We start from the raw sequence: 5,681 nt of genomic DNA on the forward strand, positions 1-5,681 counted from the left end.
CTCGGCACATAATACCTATGCACGTAACGGATTTCGTGTTTCGTTTGTGAATCGTGTGTGACTTAAACAAGTACAATTGTGATACGATACATGAGTGAGCAATTACTTTCGTGTCACGTACTAATAACATACTTTACTAGCAATTATCCCCGTAAGGGCATTTTGGTCAACAAACAAAAATAACTAACCATTATTCCCCATAAGGGCAATTTGGTCAATTCATGGCAATCAATTAGCAACTATTCCCCGCAAGGGTATTTTGGTCAAAACATAACAAATATACAAAAACTATCATATTTCATGCATTTTTACACAACTCAGCAGTTAGTTTCATTATGACAGAATTTCTACTTGAAAGATTGTACTATTTCGCCGATCATAACGTCTCAATTAATTCACCAAAAATCACCACAGAAGCATACATATCTTAGGTTTCCAGAACATATTTTATCTTATTTTTATTCCACATATTTTTCTTATAATGACCAAAAAATTACAGCAAACTCATATCAGTCAGATTCATGCGCAACAGAATGTTATTTGCAATTTCCGTTAAAAGAAAAATCCAATAAATGCAAGACCACTTGGGTTAGGTTCCTAACTCAATAAGTCAACTTCCAGAAGTGGAACCAACCCAATTGGCCTCGTAGATCATGAGATATAATATTTACAAAACAACCTAACAGCAGGTCTAACAACTCAGCTTTGCACCACGTTTTTGTAAAATCATAAAAGTTAACTTTCACACGTCCAAAAATTACAAATTTATATTCTTTAGAAACTAGACTCAACCTAGTTTACTGTAGTATCAATTATCTCATTCATTTACCACTTTTACATCCCGTTACAGTCATTCGATCATCAACAACACAATCTGTCCAGAAACTGTTTTCATCCAAACTCAACAATTTAACTATCTATAGATCACAAATCATTCATAGAACATTCTAGACATCATAACTCCTATCAATCATACCATACATACATAGTTAGGGTTTTACTTGATATCAAACTCAAAGACAACAATAATCATGCAACAATATCAAATCTAGTTATCAATCATCATCAATTAAATCAAGAATCACATGAATATCATAATACCAAGAAATCAGCCATAAAGGTTTACAATTAACCCAATAAAACTAACAATTAAACATAGAGGATACATAGAATAGTTGTGTATACCTTCCTAGCACCTTAATCTTCAATCAAACTTGAAAGATCTTGATTGTGTGTGTGTGTATATTAATCGATCTCAAGGAAATAAAGGGAGGGGATGGCTGCCGATTTTTGTAGGGGAATAGGTAGGAGGTTAGGGTTTAGGTTTACCATGTATTTATAAAGGAATATGTTACACTTTGGCCCCTCAACTCCTAAGTATTACTTTTTCTAGAACATTCTATCATAACTTGCACATTAAGTTAACATTAAGTATTACTTTTTCTAGAACATTCTATCATAACTTGCACATTAAATTAACATGACAATAATATTATCACATAACACATAATCCTAACACATAATTATCACATAATTAGTGTTTTAGTGTTTTTCGTTTATTCATCAATCGTTTGCGTTTCGGTGCAAATCCCGAAAGACTACTACACATGTAGTAAGTGTTAAGCGTCATTTAAACCCTAGTTTAAATGTATTGAGGTTTGCGTTTAGATTCAATAATCTAAAGTTTGAATTGACGGAGTTGCGTTAACGGAGTTAACCTGAAATTGACGATTGTCACAGGTCTTGTACTTGGTTATTTTCCCGGCTTCATCTCTTTTGATTTTATAGACCCACTTTAAACCTATTGGTTTTACTTTGGGTGGTGCTTCGACTAACCGCCATGTCTTGTTTCTTTCAATCGACTCGATCTCCGCTTCCATTGCTTTTCTCCAACGTTTTTCATTATTCGCTTCTCGAAAATTAACCGGCTCATCATCAAATAATAATAGGAGATTTACCTCGTCGGTTGTCGGGTCTTGCTCGGCGGGTGTCGGTATACCTTCAACCAGAAAGTCGCTAAATTTCTCAGGCAAAACCGTCTTTCGAATAATTCGACGCGGTTGGATAACTTGTAACGGTTCTTCGTTTAGGCTAGTGTCGTGCCTAGTCGGGCTTACAGGTGGGCTGCCACCTTCTGAACTTGACGACTCACTTCCGTTTCTGATACAAACCAACTCACTGGTATCATGACGGTCTACGGACCCGGTGTCAAACCCGGATGTCACATGCTCCGATTCGGATTCAATATCACACCTAACAATAAACTCGGTCCATTTCGGACCCTTTTCGCCCTCTTGTTTGTCAAGATCATCCCACGCGTACCTTTTACACTCGTCAAACTTGACATCCCGCGTAACGTGTACTCGCCTTTGGAACGGATCAAACATACGATAGGCTTTTGTTCCAGGTTGAGTACCTAAGTGAATCATCACAAAACTTCGGTCGTCCAATTTCTTTTGACCGGTACCAAGGACTTTTACATACCCCGTGCATCCGAACACTTTAATTTGTGAAAGGTTCGGTTTTCTTCCTTTAAAACGCTCGTACGGAGTCGAATCCTTCAAAGATTTTGTTGGTGATCGGTTTAGTAAATAAACCGAGTGATGAACTGCTTCTCCCCATAGATCTTGTGGTAGTGGCATCGCCTTTAACAAACTTCGAGTCGTACCAAGTATGGTTCGGTTTCTTCTTTCAACCACTCCGTTTTGATGTGGGGTGTACGGGGCCATAAATTGATGTGCCACACCTATACTTGATAAGTAATCTTCCAACACATGGGATGTAAACTCACCCCCGTTGTCGGTTCGTATGATTTTGAGTTTCTTGCCCGTTTCGTTTTCCACCCTTTTCATGAAATCAATGAGTAAACCCGCAACTTGATCTTTCGTCTTTATCGTGAAAACCCACATATAGTGAGTGTAGTCGTCAACAACTAATAAAAAGTATCGTTTGCCACCATGTGTCTCGGGAGTAATCGCGCCACAAACATCGGCATAAACGAGCTCGAGCGGTATCTTTGCACGATAATTAGATTCTTTCGGGATATCCGATCTTGTTGTTTGCCTAACATACATGCATCACAAATTTGCATCGGGTGTTCGATTCTTGGCACTCCATCCGCGAGTTTCGAGAGACCCCGAAGGGCATCGAAAATCAAATGTCCCAATCGAGCATGCCATATCCATGCAACATTATGCAAATTAACTTGTAAGCAAACTGGAGAAACGATCTTTAAATTAATTTTATAAACCCGGTTAAAGGAAAGAGGTACCTTGATTAGAAGTCTTCCATCTTGTTCGAATATCCATAAGATACCATCTTGGATCCCGATCTTGCATCCTCCTTCGTCTAACTGCCCGAGACTTATAATATTATTTTTGAGAGATGGAATAAAATAAACGTCATTCATGGCTCGTTGTTCTCCCCTTTGACCTTCTACTACTATCGTGCCCCGACCTTCTATTTCGACACACGAACCATCACCGAAACTTACTATACCGGTCTTGTTACGATCGATGTTAGAAAACCATTCCGGATTTCCCGTCATGTGGTTACTCGCCTCTTTATCAAGAATCCATGTGTTTTTATCACATGGGGTTGAAGCATATTGCTTTGGATCAACCCGGTCTTCTTTTAGAAAAACGACATCTTCCTTGCTCCAAGCTACCGTCATCATGTTTAGAATCGGTCCGCCATCTTGAGCGAGGTTACTTTGATCGTTCGTCTCCTTTTTTCGGTTAGGATATGACGTGGCAAAGTGCCCTAGTTCATCACACCGATAACATTTAATCTTTGACCGATCCTTCTTCACCCGGGGTTCTTTCTTTTCCTGATCCACAACCTTTCCCTTTCCCTTGTTCTTTTGACTTGATTCGGTTCCATCTTTCCTTTTCCATGACGCCTTTCTTGATTGCTTTTAGCTTTCCATTCTTCATATGTATATAGAAGTTGTTCTTGCTGTTAAAAGGAAAATATATTCTTTGGAGTAAATTATGGATCAGTCAATTGTCAATAAACATCATCTCCATATTTATCAATAGTCAAAGACAGCTCACACGATTATTTTCAGCCACGATTGATTGTATTTTTCCTTTTATAGCATTATGTGTAAAGCCTATATATAAAGGCTCTTATTGTCTTGTTTATACACAACCAATGAATAATAAAAACCGATCCTCTGAATATCTCTTTCAAAACATGGTATCAAAGCAGTAAGAGATCCCTATACTCTTTGCTCATCATCTACCTCCTTCCAAACCACACGGTCGCCATGTCCGAAGACAGCAACCTAACCGACAATAACCTTTCTATCCAGATAGCCAATATACTAAAAAACAGCCTCAATACTCAAACCTCAAACCACAAACTTTCCGACAGCTTAACTATCAGTATTAAACTGAATAGCCAAAATTATGCCCTCTGGTCAAGAATGATTCGTGTAGCCATCGGAGGAAAATCAAAAGTATTATTAAGTCATCTATCAGAAAACCCACCAAATCCCTCAAACGAAAAATACGAAGGCTGGGAGCAAGATGACTTGGTGGTTTTTTCATGGCTTATTCAAAACATCGAACCATCTTTGGCCAGCAACCTCACCGAGTTTCCCACCGCGAAAACACTATGGGACGCTCTGGTGGTCACTTATAGTAGTGGAAAAGATAAGTTGCAGACATTTGATTTACATGTCAAGGCAAACGAATTTAAACAAAATGGCATACCCCTCGAAGATTTCTGGATTGTGATGCAAGGAATCTGGGTGAAATCGAGCGACGGGACCAAACCCAATGACATGCACCACTGACATCACCACTTACAATAACATCAGATCTGAACAGAAGCTATTCCAGTTCTTAAATGCTTTGGATCGACAGTTTGATCCCATTAAGAGGGAGATACTCAGATGGGATCCACTACCAACAGCAGAAGGTGCATATGCAGCGGTTCGAAAAGAAATCGCACACCAAAGCATCCTCGGGTCTGTCCCTTCACCGTCACACGGCATCGCCGCCGGCTTGGCTGCCTCTGAGGTCACTGACGGAGCCGGCTACGTCACACGAGGACAACGTCGGACTGACCCGAGTACCAAATTGAGAGGATCCTCACTCCGAGTTGACAAATCCAAGTTAAAATGCACCCATTGCGGTATGAACAAACACACTAAAGATCAGTGTTTTAAGATTGTGGGTTATCCGGAATGGTGGAGTGATGGTCACAAGAAAGGGAAGAAAGAAGGAGAGACATCGGTCACAGCGAGCAACCCTAAGGCTACCAACAACGACACCGATAATCATATAGGACGATTTGGGGAAATTGCAACTGATCAATTTGGGGTGTCGATGGTACAGGTAGAAGGGTTGAAGATTTATCTTCAGTCCCTTCAAAATCTAATTTCTCTTCTAACCCTTTTAATTCAAACTTGGCAATAAGTCCCCCCAAAGTCTCTAATGTTAAAACAAATGTTTTATTAAATGCAAAGTTTGGGGTACCACAAGTAAATACGGAATGGCTAATATGGAAACTAAAGATGAATACTCCAATTCTTGGATATTCGATTGTGGTGCCACAGACACTATGACTTTTGATTCATCTGACATTTGCTTCATGTCAAATCCATAAAAAACACATATTCAAACTGCAAACAGGGGTATTATGCCAGTGGTAGGAGGGGGTAAATAGAGTTG

This window comes from Bidens hawaiensis, unplaced genomic scaffold, assembly GCF_021521415.1.
Source record: "Bidens hawaiensis isolate Kalapana, Puna unplaced genomic scaffold, B.hawaiensis_p1.1 tig00027301_1, whole genome shotgun sequence".
NCBI lineage: Eukaryota > Viridiplantae > Streptophyta > Magnoliopsida > Asterales > Asteraceae > Bidens > Bidens hawaiensis.